Genomic DNA, 15,098 nt, shown 5'->3' with positions numbered 1-15,098 from the left:
TAGCATAACCAAGCATTAGAAGGTGATAACTACCATGACAACTTGAAATGAAAGCTTAGGAGTTCGACCAGTTCAATATTTCTACTCAACCACAACCAGCTCGATCAGAAAATGGTTCAAGCACTATGAAAATTTAGATGCATTCCACCAGGACACTGGCTCTAGCAGACCAATGCTTCAAGTAGAAAAAATGATGCAAGTTTGCATGCTCAACGATCTTATCCCCATCGATGCACCACCCTTGTTGTTTGGCATTTCTCACATAGATAAATGACAATTTAAATTCAGCTGACCATCATTACTTTGTTTGAGCAAGAACATGGTCTCCAAGGCTAGACTTGCAATCCCTTGGTCCGAGCACTCATGCTTCCTGACCAAGTGGTTGTGCGACTAGTGATATGGTCAATCACGATTTAATCGGATAGAACGGGGGTCGACCAGATATATGACAGTTTGAATCAAGTCTTGATTGAACCATAAGTGTCACATCCACCTAGCTGGTACCCTACCTGGCATACCCGAGTGTGTGATCCATAGCCCCAAAGAACAAGTATCGAGAAAACCAACCTCCCACATACACAATAACATAATCATGAACAAGATATAATCAATGTAATAATATATAATTAAAGAGATCAAGACAAGAAGAAGAGAGAGAGACAATATATCAGAGTGTGGAAAAGAATGATACCAATATATAAATAATCAAAATGTAGAGTGTGCGGAAAATCACTCAACAACTACAGTGGAAATGTAGCTCGAACAAAAAGGAAGATTACAACCGATTCCAAAAGGAAAGAAAGAAAGAAGTAATAAAACTAAACTAGAGTCTCTTCTACTTTATAAAGAACATCTTTATAAACATAAACTTCAGAAATTAATCACGGCCGCTTCCACTCCACAGTAGGGCTAATCATGGTACGTAGTATGATCACACGAGGAATCATCACCGAAATCTTTGTAACTGCCAACACCTTGCGTGAAGTATGCTTCATGAAGAAAATATCAAAGATGAATACTATCATAAACTTAGATCTAATATACTAGAGAAATCAGATTAGAAGAATGATCATGCTTCATGAAGAAAATCATATAATCATGGCTAGAATTAAGTATGTGAATCAGAGCATTCATAGAATGAATGGAGATTCATTCTAACTTGAAGAAGACTGTAGAAGAGGTGTTTGCAAGGTTGCAATACCTACTTCATAATCACAGTAGCAAGAACAAGATCAAACAAGAGTAAATCAAAGAGAAACATAGAGATCACTAACCTTGAAGATGAACTTCAGGAAAGAAAATGTAGATCTTCAAAGAGTCCTTCACAATCACCAAGGAGAGGCTTTGGAGAAGGTTTCCCATGTCCACAATAGGTTATGGTAGCAAGGGAGACTTTAGAATATGAAGTCTACTTAAATAGAACAACAAAAGACCTAGAAGCAAGATTTTTCTCGGATCTTATAATCAGCTGGTTGACTGTCTTGGTCGACTAGCCAGTCGACTGGGGCAATCGACCAGGCTAGGACAACAAGCCAAGTCAGGGATTTGGAGGCCTAGATCAACTCAAAATCAAGCAGGCTTCTTCCTACATCTCAATTGACAAGTCTAGAATAGAGAAGTACTTCAAATCATGATCAAGAGTGCATTAGGTCCATCAACTAATCTCTCCTCTTCAAGGTGTAGTTTCTTATCAAAGAATGCCAAAGCTTCCAAGTATGGAGCACCATCATTAATGTCCATGGGTTCGGAGTCAAACACTATGTTTTCTACTGAGAGGGCCCATAGTTGTCTTCTTCCTTTACTTCGGGTCTTTGGACCTACAAACAACAAGGCTTCCAGGTCAAGGTTAGGGCTGGATTTCACATTCTCCCCCCCTTAAAAGAAATTGCGTCCTCGAAATTGAAAGCATACCTGGGCTTCCAAAAAGATGAGGAAACTTCTCCTTCATGTCTTCTTCCTTCTCCCAAGAAGCTTCTTCACGGGTGTGATTCTTCCACTGGATCTTTACCAGAGGGTGGTATGATTCCGCAACTGTTTGTCCTTCTTATCTAGGATTTCGGCTGGCTCTTCATCATAGGAAAGATCAGCACTAAGTCCTTCAGGTGCTTGCTGTAGTATGTGTTCTGGATTTTCTATGTACTTCCAAAGCATCGAAACCTGAAACACATTATGAACTCCAGAAAGAGATGGGGGTAAGGCCAAACGGTATGCAATGGGTCCAACCTTTTCAAGAATCTCAAAAGGTCCAATGAAACGAGGGCTACGCTTTCCTTACACATTGAATCTCATCACACCTTTCATAGGTGATACCTTTAGGAAAACTTTCTCCTTAACTTGAATTCCAAGTCGGTCCTTCTCTTATCCGTATAGGATTTCTGTCTTGATTGAGCCGACTTAATCCTCTCTCTTATCATATCCACCATTGCACTTGTAGCTTCAATCATTTCCGGACCCAAGACTTTTCTTTCACCAGTCTCAGTCCAATACAAGTGTGAAACCCAACTCTAACCTTGACCCGGAAACTCTGTTGTTTGTAGGTCTAGCAACCCGAAGTAAGACAAGAAGTCAACTTTGGGCCATTTCAGTAGACGACTTGATGGATGGATTGAAATCCTTGAGTGTTGATGTCAGTGTTCCATTTATGGAAACTGCACCCTGATGAAGATCGGATTATTTGATGGACTTGGAGTGCTCTCTGTATTGGTTCGAAGGCATTTCTACCTACTAGGTATGTCACTTTAGGTGTGTGCAAAACCCCTTGATGTTTGGACTTGATCTGAGCCTTCAATTCCCTGTTTTGAAGTTGCTGTTCTGATTGGTCGACTGGACCAGTCGACCAATCAATCGACCAATTGATTCTATTTTTTAAAATTAGGTCGTGGCTACTCTATTTAAGTCTAATCTCGGGAATACTCCGCCTCATCTTCCTCCTAAGCCTCTGGAACGAGTTAGAATTTCATTCTAATCAATTCCCTTGCATCCTTGGTTGATATCTCGCAAGAACTCAAGTGATCTCCTTCCTCCTGCAACAAAGGTATGTTTATGTTCTATTTTTCTTCCATCTCTGATTTTCTTTCTTTGATCTGTTCTTGGTTGAGATCAGGAAGATGATGCTGCATTCTTGCAACCATCTATTCCATGATCTCATTCGATTCCTTGAGATTTATGATCATCGTCATGATCTCAACCCTAGCCAATTGAATTCTTGTAACCCTAACCCTTAAATGATTTTCTGGAAACCTTTTGGTAACCTCCCATGTGAGGGAAACCTCATGGGTAATATTTAGGTTAATCTAAATTTGACCTTCTATGTTTTTCTTGTTATTACTGGCCAACAATTTACTTCCCTTTCATCCTGTGATCTCAACATTTTCATGGGAGCCAAAAAGGGTGAAACCCTAACTTCTTGGGGATATGTTATTGACCCTGTTAATAGCCAATTAATGTGTTTTCCTTACAAGAATTGTATCCTATCATCCTCTAATTCCTTATCCTTGATCATACTATGTTTTCTCCATGATCCATGATTTAACCTAATTAGGTTAACTTTTTGGTTCCTGAGTTGTGACTTGGAAACTTGATTTGGTTGGTGGTTTGATGTCCTCTATATACTAGGATGCTACCATTGTAGTTTCCCCCTTATTTGGTACCCTTTTGAACCACCAAATTCGGTTTCTTTTTCTAAAAATTCGGATTCTTGAAGGCCACTATCTCTGTTGGTCGACTCATTGGTCGACTGGGGCAGTAGACCAATCGATCGACCAATGAGTACAACAACCTTATTCTTGGTCTGTTTTGATTGATTTGATATCTTTCCTTCTATGTATCTTTCCTAACATGTTGTATACACTTGTTTAAGACTTTCTTCTCAGGTTTAGTCAAGGTCTTACTTGATTCCCTAAGTTCCTTTACGAGTTAGAAGGTAAGGACAGTTATTCTTTAATTACATAGATCGCATACTCTCTGGTTTCTACCTTATGAAACTATAAGTTTACCTACTGTTGTTATACTTTATATTTCTGATTTACTACTGTGAGAACAATAGCACTTGCTTATGTTTTCTTTTTATTATGTAAGCTTATGTGAATTGCTTATTACTATATTGCTTAACGATTAAATCATGACTGTATACTCTCGTGTATATGATGAACTATTGATTGTGTATGTCATGTCTGATCTGAGATTGTGTCTGATTAGGTATGATTTGGGATTGAGAAGTGTCCTGTCCTTGGGCATTATCAGAAATAGTATGGGATGTTTCCGGGGTTGCCCATCGACACTTTCCCGAATTATTGATTGTCATACGTAGGACTGTCTAGCAGTGTTTGGCTAGGATGTCCCCGTTATATCAGACCCAAATCGGAAGGGCATTGAGATCGAACAACCCGTGGCAGCAATGGGGATTCATGGGCGCTCAAGACCGGTAACCAACCCGTGAGAGGATGGGAATCCATTGTGGGGGCCATGTATTGGAGGGTTGCATATGGCTAGACTTGGGCTCATGGGCGCTCGAGAACGGTGAGTTATATCCGTGAGGGGACATGAGAGCTTTCCATTTACCATATGTGGATAACCAATAGGGTTGATGAGTCCGTAGTCCGAGACTATTAGGACTCTAGTGGAAAGGATACCGGAAAGGATCCCGAGAGGGGAGGAATGGAAGTATCTGGACTGAGTTGATGTAACTGAGTAGATGACTTGCATTGGGCTAGGCTTTACCTTGACATGCGCCAGTACTTAGACCAAATGGTGATGTGAGAGAGAGATGACTTAACCCCCAGCCATGGAATGTCCGAGAGGGATGCCGGACCCGCTACCAACAGGAGCCGAACGCGTGACCTACCCAAAGAAGTATGGTGCTATGACTTAAAGCATGTCTACCAATAGAGACCAGCATACATAGAGTTTAGATGCATACATACTGTTCGAAAATGCCAAGTCAGCATTTGCCACATCAATCTCAAATCAGTTTTGATGATGACAAACACTCTACTAATGTTTCCATAAAGATATGTTTTTGTCCAGCTCATCACTGCAGAAAATCTCAATGTAAATATCCGGTTCAAAGAAAATTCCGGAGAGTCAAGCTCAAGATCAAACCATCTTAGACAAAGAACCAAAGTCAAGAGGAGAGCATCAAGATCACTGATCAAGATCAAGTCAAAGACCAAGTCAAAGATCAAGACTTAGGCTAAATCAGGGCTTAGGACACCTTTGCATACACACACATGTAAATACATCCATAATATGTAATCCATGTTACTAGAGTGACCTAGGACGTGTTAGTAAGGTGTACAACGCTTAGGATTGTCAAAACGATCTAAAAATCCAAGCCATATCCCAGCCCAAAGTTGTTTAGAAAAATAGAGCCCAGACGGATGTCCGTCTGAGCAGACGGATGTCCGTCTGAGCAGACGGACGTCCGTTTGTTTTCATAACTCTGTTTCTCAGAAACAACAGAAGGTCAGACGGAATTTCCGTCTGGCAGACGGATGCCCGTCTGAACCAGTCCAGGGCAGACGGATGACCGTCTGAACAGACGGACGTCCGTCTGTTTTCATAACTCTGTTTCCCAGAAACAACAAAAGGCCAGACGGATGCCCGTCTGAGCCAAACTAGGCCAGACGGATGACCGTCTGGGCAGACGGACGTCCGTCTGGCCCAGATTTGACTATAACGGCTAGTTTAAAGAGAATATCTTCTACAGCTGTTTGTAACGGATACCTTTGAGACGGATGACCATCTGGGTAGACGGACGTCCGTCTGGAACAAAATCTCGCAAAGATTTTATGTCCTTTGGGAAAATGGGGAAAGCAGTAACTTGGGGTCTATAAAAGCCCAACCATCCCCATTTGAGAATCATCCTTCTCCCCCATCTAGCACATATTCACTCACAAGTGAAAAAGCAAAGTTTTGGTGTTTTTAGCATTTTTGCTGTCCTCCCAACTCCAGTTAACTTTGAAGGATATTCCAAAGTTGAAGCTTTCACTAAAGCAAAGTCTGGAGTTATTGAAACCGCTGAAGTATATTGACTCTTGGTTCATTCATTACATCACTTGCACTCAAAGGGTAAAGGGTTACTCTCTTTTGATAGGTAATATCTAATACTTTTCGTATTGTGAATTGGTTATTTTAATTCTAGTCTAGGTTGATTAGAATTCATTGTATTGGATACTCTTGTCCGTAAACGAAGATTGTATTGGATACTCTTGTCCGTGAACGAAGATTGTAAAGGGTACTCTTGCCCCGAAATGAAGATTGTAAGGGTTTGTTTCTCTACCCACTGTATTGAAAGAGATCCGTTAGTGGAAATACTCTCTTGAGACTAAAAGAGGAGTGGACGTAGACTCGTAGAGTCGAACCACTATAAATTCTGTGTTTGTGATTGCTGTTTGTCATTATATTTCATCTTGAACTATCAACTCATTTTGAAATTGCAACTAAACCAGAAAATTGGTATAAACCACTAGGTACAACCTAATCACCCCCCCTCTAGGTTGCACCAACAATTGGTATCAGAGCGGGAGCTCAAATCGAGATTAAAATCAATCTCAAAAAGAGTAAAAGATCATGGCATCATTGTCTAACCAATTCTTCTCAAGACCCGAAGGTTTAAATACCTCTAGACCTCCATATTTTGATGGAGAAGGGTTTGCTTATTGGAAGAATAGATTTGAAGATTTTGTTTGTGCTATTGATATAAATGTTTGGGATATAATTGTGTATGGACCAAATGAGATTACCAAACTTGATAAAGATGGTAACAAAGTCTTAAAACCAAGGACTGAATGGGATGGAATTGATAAAATTAAATCCCAAGCAAATCACAAGGCAAAAATGTTCCTACAATGTGCTTTGAGTGAAAAAGTATACAATACGTGTGGTACTTGCAAGAATGCAAAGGAAGTTTATGAAAAATTAATAGTTACATATGAAGGAACAAACCAAATAAAAAAGATAAATTTGGATGTCTATATGCTTCAATATGAAAATTTCAAGATGTTAGATAATGAGGATATAACTTCTTTGTTTACTAGATTTTCTAACATTATAAATAAGTTGCATAGTCTTGGCAAGGAATTTGCAAATGAAGATGTGACAAGAAGAATCCTACGAGCATTTCCACCATCTTGGAGACCCAAGAAAACAGCAATTCAAGAAGTGGGGAATCTAGAACATATCACACTTGATGAGCTCATGGGATCTCTACTTGCACATGAGGCAGAACTTGAAGAAGACAAGAAGTATGAGGAAAGCCAGTCAAAAGAACAAAAGAAGAAGTCCATCGCTCTTAAAAGTTCCATCAAAGATGATGAAAGCGATGAAGACAACAGTGACTCCGACAATGATATTGCTCTTATCACAAGAAAATTCAGGAAATTTCTAAAAGGAAGAAAAGAACGGTTTCCATTCAAAGGACAAGGATCCAAAGAATTCAAAGGTAAAAGCTCATCAAAAGGTAAAATTTCATCTACTAACATTCAGGATGTTATTTGCTTTGAGTGTAGAAAACCAGGACACTTCAAAAACGAATGTCCTAGCAAAGGGAAAAAGAAGGTGTACAAAAACCGAAGTAGTCTACACTACAAGTGATGATGAAGAAGAAAGTGAAGAGTCCGATGAAGAAAAGATCAACTTAGCCTTGATGGCCAGCTCACTTGAAGAACAAGATCATGAGGTAAGTTCCATATATGATAGTCTTGACTCTACGCTTGATGAAAATGATATAGATAATATTGATGAAGAAGATCTGGCTAGTGGCTTTGAAACTTTATACAAGTTCAGCAAGAAAATTGAAAAGAAAAATAAAATTCTAGAAGGAGAAGTAATATCTCTAAATGAAACAGTAAGCAACTTACAAGAGTACATTAGAAAAATAGAAAAAGAAAATAATGTGAAATCCACAAGTGAGGAAGAAGATCTAGATGGTCTTCTAGAAGAAGTACATTATCTCAATAACACCGTAACTGAATTACGGGAACATATTGAGAAAATAGAACTAGAAAATACAGATTTAAACAACTCTCTTGTGAAATTCACAAATGGTCAAAAAAACTTAGATAGCCTTCTAGGTAACCCCAAAAAGAATCCCCAAGACAAAGAAGGACTAGGATTCAATAGTGAAACTGTAACTCCTAGAAAAGGTAAAGAAGTTCGTTTTGAAAAAGGAACATCTAGTAAGAACCCTTTACCCACATCCAAAAATACTCAAGGAAACATTCAAGGTGGGAACAAGACTCAACCTCAAACAATTAGAAGAAAAAATGAAAAGAAAAATCACTACATTCAAAGTAAAAGAGTAAATGAAAATCAGAAGAATGGACAAAGGAATAATCAAGGACAAAATTATCATAATCAAAATTATTTAAGAAGAAATGATAGAAATCAAAACAACTATGAACATAGGCAGCAAAAATTCAAAAACTATCAAAATGTCCAAAACCAACATCATCAATTTTGGCCAAACCAAAACCAAATGATGTTTAATTATAATTGGCCATATCCCTATTTTGCACCCTATGAGCATATCCCTCAACCTTCATATATGTCACATATGCCTAGAAGAAATGAAAATATTTTCAACAATACAAACAAGATAAATGGACAAAGAAGTCAAAACTTCAATGGACCAAGAAGACAAAAACCTCAAGCCCAAGAACCATTTGACATTTGTGATCCAAGGTTTCAAAAACCAAAAGGATATCAACCTAGTTGGTTCAACATGGAACCAATAAGAACTAACCAATTTGGACCCATGTAGACGTGGGGACCAATGCACATCTATCCTTTCCTCTGTAGGTTTGCTTAATGAATACTCAAAGAAGTGAATGGTACATTGATAGTGGCTGTTCCAAACATATGACGTCAAATCCAAAGCTCTTCACAAAGCTTAGATCATATGATAGAGGATGCGTTACCTATGGAGACAATAGTAAAGGAAAGATTGTTGGCATTGGTCAAGTTAATATTGGAGGTACATCTATCTCAAATGTATATCTAGTTGATAAACTATCATATACCTTGCTTAGTGTAAGTCAATTATGTAGTATAGGTTATAAAGTCACCTTTGATGTCTCTTTTTGCTATGTGAAAGATATGAATGAGAAATTAATCATTAAAGGAATTAGGAGAGACAACATCTATACTTGTGTATTCAATGAATCATCTCTTAGTATGACTTGTCTCATGTCTCTTGAAGAAACTCTAATTTGGCATTGAAAACTAGGTCACATAAATAAAAAACAAATTGAAATCATTGCATCAAAAAATTTAGTTAGAAATCTTCCAAAAATGAAATTTGACAAAAACTACTTTTGTGATGCATGCCAAAAGGGAAAACAAACTAGAGTATCCCATAAGTCCAAAAATATAGTCTCTACTAGTAGACCACTAGAACTATTACATATGGACTTATTTGGACCTATTTCCATAGCTAGCCTTGGTGGAAAATACTATACTTTTGTCATTGTTGATGACAACTCAAGGTATACTTGGACTTTGTTTCTAAAGCATAAAGATGATGCTTTTGAAGAATTCAGTATTCTTGTTAAGAAAATTCAAAATCATAAAGGATACCTTATAACTACCATCCAAAGTGACCATGGAAGAGAATTTGATAACAACAACTACTTTGGACAATTCTGTGACAAAGAAGGCATAACTCATAATTTTTCTGCTCCTAGAACTCCCCAATCAAATGGAGTAGTAGAGAGAAAGAATAGATCACTTCAAGAAATGGCCAGAACCATGCTTAGTGAATTCTCAATGCCCAAATACCTTTGGGCAGAAGCCACAAGTACTGCTTGCTATGTCTTAAACCATGTGATAATTAGAAAATTTCTAAACAAGACACCATATGAACTCTATCATAATAAAGTACCTAGAGTTGATCATTTTCAAATATTTGGTTGTAAGTGTACTATATTAAACACTAGAGATCCTAAAGGAAAATTTGAAGAAAAAGTCGATGAAGGAATTTTCCTAGGATATTCTCGTAAAAAGAGAGCATATAGAGTACTAAATCGAAGAACCCTTGTTGTGGAAGAATCCATGAATGTCACATGTGATGTCTCTCCACCTAAAGATAAATATAAAACTTTAATTGACAAGGAAGATGATGGAAGGACTGAACAGGTCATTAGGGAAAAAGTGGATGACCAATCATTAGAGGAATCTCGAACCATTCCAGAAGAAAATAGAACTCACTCTCAAGAATTACCTAAAGAGGTAGTTCCTTGGAAAGATCATCCTCTTGACCAAGTCATAGGAAACTTAGGTCAAGGAATCCAAACTAGATCTAGAACCCAAAATTTCTGCAACTATGCTGCATTCATGTCAACTATAGAACCCAAGAATGTAAAAGAGGCCTTAACTGACAATTATTGGATTATGGCCATGCAAGAAGAACTAAATCAATTCGAAAGAAATGATGTTTGGGAACTCATTCCAAGACCTCGAGACCATACCATCATAGGTACCAAATGGGTATTTAGAAATAAACTCGATGAAAATGGTCAAGTCATTAGAAATAAGGCACGCCTAGTTGCCCAAGGATATAATCAACAAGAAGGCATTGATTTTGATGAAACTTATGCACCCGTAGCCCGACTAGAATCCATACGGATGTTATTAGCATTTGCTTGCTATAAAAACTTCAAGCTGTATCAAATGGATGTGAAAAGTGCATTCTTAAATGGATTCATTATGGAGGAAGTCTACGTTGCCCAACCTCCGGGTTTTGAAGACTCCGAATTTCCAAATCATGTCTTCAAACTAAAAAGAGCTCTTTATGGACTCAAACAAGCCCCACGTGCTTGGTATGAACGACTAAGTAAATTTCTAGTCCAAAAAGAATTCTCAATGGGTAAAGTAGACACTACATTATTTGTAAAACATAAGAAAAATGATATTATAATTGTTCAAATATATGTAGATGATATCATCTTTGGTGCTACAAATGAATCCTTATGTCATGAGTTTAGTACTTGCATGAGAAATGAGTTTGAAATGAGCATGATGGGTGAATTATCTTTCTTTCTTGGTCTACAAATCAAACAAAATGAAACTGGCATCTTTATCAGTCAAACCAAGTATATTAAAGAACTCCTTAAGAAATTTGATGCTACCTCTCAAAAGGCAAATGGAACTCCCATGAGCATATCTTTGAAATTATCAAAAGATGAGGATGGGAAACTTTTTGATGCCACCAAATATAGAGGTATGATTGGGAGTCTTCTATACTTAACAGCTAGTAGACCAGATATCATGTTTAGTGTCTGTGCTTGTGCACGATATCAGGCTAATCCTAAACAATCCCATGCCTGTGCCGTTAAAAGAATATTCAAATATTTGAAAGGCACATCAAACTTAGGACTCTGGTATCCCAAAAATCAAGGTTTTGACCTATTAAGTTTTTCGGATGCTGATTTTGCTGGTTGTCATGTTAATCGGAAAAGCACAAGCGGTACATGTCATCTACTTGGACCCTGCCTAGTGTCATGGTTCAGCAAGAAACAAAACTGTGTTGCTCTATCAACAACAGAGGCAGAGTACATTGCAGCTGGAAAATGCTGTGCACAAGTCATTTGGATGAAACAAACCTTGCTTGATTACAAGATTCAACTCCACAAATGTCCCATAAAGTGTGATAGCACTAGTGCCATCAATCTAAGCAAAAATCCTGTGCTTCACTCCCGAGCCAAGCATATTGACATCCGACATCATTTTCTTAGAGATTGTATCCAAAAGAATGAAGTCATTCTTGAATTCATTGATACAAACCATCAATTAGCCGATATTTTCACAAAACCCCTCAGTGAAGACCGCTTTGTTGACCTACGACGAGAATTGGGGTTACTTGATCTCTCAGAGTAGCATAATCCACTCTATTCGCTCTCAAACTCCATCTTCTCAAATGGGTAGTTCAGCACTTCAGACGGTCGTCCGTCTGACTACAGAGTCCAGACGGATTCCCGTCTGCCAGACGGACATTCCGTCTGGCTCACTGTGTTCACAAATACACAGACTCGTAAAACAGACGGACGCCCGTCTGGTTCAGCCGGACATCCGTTTGCTTTTTTAAAACCCACAAAACCCTCTCCGTGATGATATTTTTTTCAAATCCCTCACTTCTCTCCTTCCTCTACTCACTCCTCACGATTTCAAACGATTTCAAATCCCTAATTTCTCTCTTTTCTCCCCATATCTCTCCTTCACCTTCCTTCTTAAACCCTCCAACACCCTGCAAACGACACACCTTCTAGCAGCACCATCTCTCTCTCTTGCGCGACTAACGACTTCCTCCTTGTGTGCATCTCTGTTGGTAAGTTTTCAAATTTCTTTATCTTTCTATTTTTCTCACGATTAATCTCTCACATACCCTATACGTATGAGATGTTTCTTCGATTTCTGGCTTGTTTGTCTCTTATTTTTATGGTTGTCCCAGGAGTTCAAATTTTTTTTCGGTTCTTGTTGGGTCATTAACATGCTGTCATACTGCAACTCCATAGTATGCTTGCACTCTCTTATTGACCCTTCTTATGCATTTTTCCTTCTTTTTTTTTTTTTTCTCTTTATAGCATTGTTTTTCGTTTCCAGCTTTGGTATTTTCCAGCATCAAAATTCCCCTGTTTTGGCTCTCCTCCTCTATCTTTCGGTCTATCTTTGTGTTCACTTCGTTACTCTGAGCTCCTTGTTGAAACCATATTCTATGGAATACTTATTGGTTAAAACAAGTCTCAAATTGAGTACAAACAACTTACAATCCTCACACCTATGAAGATTACATGCCCTTAGGGCTCCATCTTTTGTTTTATCCCACTTCACCCATTCTGTGTAGTGTGTTGTTTCTTATACTTGTTGTTCTCTTGTTTTTCAACAGATACCCCATGCCTCGCCGTAAGCATCCGTCCGCGGTGGTGCCTCCACCTCTAGCAACCATCCTCCTCGCTCTTCCCGAAACCCACCTCCTGCGAGCCCACCTAGGCTTGACAAATGGTTTCGTGATGCAAAGGCTCAACGAATGTACCCTAGAGTTGCTGCCCGTAGCATAGAACAAGGCTCCACTGTAGACCTTGATGCCTTCTCCAAGTTTCCCATCAAGGACATGTTTGAAGCCCTAGGTTGGGAGTCTATGCTTCATGCTGAGGAAATCACCTATGCCCGCTTGGTCAATCACTTCTATGCAAATCTTCGGCATGCGGGAACCAACGAGAACCTCACAGTCACCTCCTACGTCAAAGGAGTGGACATCACTCTCACTATCCCCTCTTTTTACCAAATTTGTCAGCTCTCCACGGAGGGTGCTCTTCATTTTTGGACCTACAAAGATACCCCTCCTGAGGATGTCCAGATAAGATACTGTCTACCAAAGCCTTCTTCCACCTGAGACCCCTCCTCGCTACCACGTGGACATTCAGGAAACGATGTTCACTGAACAAGCTAAGGTTGTAAGCAATATCACTCAACGCAACGTCATCCCTAAAAAGGGACATCGTTCTGACATTACTTCCTTTCAAACATATGTTACCTATTGCATAATTCATCATGTTCCTCTCTGCCTCCCATATGCCATTCTTTCCTACACGATCCAGTCAGCTGTGACTGGGAACAAATGTCTTCCTTATGGTAGTCTCCTCACCAAAATATTCAGACACTTCAACGTTAGCTTTAAAAATGAGGACCCTACTCCACCTGCCTCCCGGATAGACAACAAAGGCATTGTTCCCTCCCGCAAGCGCACTGCTGCCCAAGCCCGCCAAAAGAGCACCTCTCAACCCATGGATGTCGAGGGCACTTCAGCTGGACCACAACAGCCATCTTCCTACTCTTCCTCCACTGCCTCCCGGTTTCAAGCCCTTGACTCGCGCCTCACTAATATGCAACAGCACTTCGACACCCGCTTTGACTCCATCAGCCATCGCTTGGATACTAGTGACAGCATGATTGCTCATCAAACAATCATGATACACCATATGATGACTCACCTTCAGATCCCCACTCTCCCGTCACCAGGAGTGGCTGAATCTGAAGGCGCCGATGATGATGAGGACGGTGCCGAGGAAAGCAATGAGGACGCTGACGATAAAGAAAGAAGTAATAACAACCCCCCCACCCAACACCCCCCCCCCACCCACCCCCCGCCGTTATAAAAAAGGTCCGAGGACCCGAAGCGGTGGAAGAAGAGATCTATGGACCATCCTGATTGATGATCATGATTTGGAGACCGAGTCCATGGACATTGACAATGATACCCCTTGCTTAAATGCATTGTCAGTGTTTAAGGAAAGTCTGTGCATCGGAGAAGATTAACATGGTTGATGTACCAAATGACCTCCTGTGCACAATCCGAAGGTATTCCTAGAAACTAGACTTCTTGATTAAATTGTGGAAGAAAACCTCACTCAATTTGACCTTGTATAGCCTTTCAAATCCCTACTTGAAGTTGCTGTTCTAAACCTGAGTTTTCTGCTGAAATCATCTTGGTCGATCATTTTGGTCGATACCATCGACCAAAAGCATCGACCAAAATGTCCCAGTCTGCCAAGTTAATGATTCCATGGAATATTCCTTTTCTATTTAATATGACCTCGAGCCTTGAGCCTTTTGCAATCATTTTTCTCACCTGGGAACGTGGGGAGAGCTTCCCAAAGCAGCTCCTTGGTTAGTGTGAAGGGTATCTCATCAAAGACACTTAGTTTATCATTGATTCTTGCATTCATCTTCTACACTAAGGTAAGACTCTTCATTCCACTCTCTACCCTACCATTTTTCTACTCCTTTCTATTGTCATCTTGCTGATGGGACATTTGGAATGGTGCTGCAACCTTGCAACCACCACTCCAAGTGCCTACTCATGCTCAATCCATGATTCCCTCAACCATTCATTGATGCTAATGCTTATATCTCATGCCTAGCATATGTATTCCATGATTTACCTATTAACACCATACCATTTGATATCAAACTGAGCTATAAAGTGTATTATGTTCATGTTTAACATTGCCATATGATTCCAATCGAATTTCTATTAGTTCCTCTAACTATTGCATGCTATTACTCATCAATGCAATCAATTCCAACTCATACCATGATGTTTA

Source organism: Hakea prostrata, chromosome 2 (assembly GCF_041222555.1).
Source record: "Hakea prostrata isolate BN-2017 chromosome 2, UWA_Hpros_2, whole genome shotgun sequence".
Lineage (NCBI taxonomy): Eukaryota > Viridiplantae > Streptophyta > Magnoliopsida > Proteales > Proteaceae > Hakea > Hakea prostrata.
Note: the sequence above shows the minus strand (reverse complement) of the source record.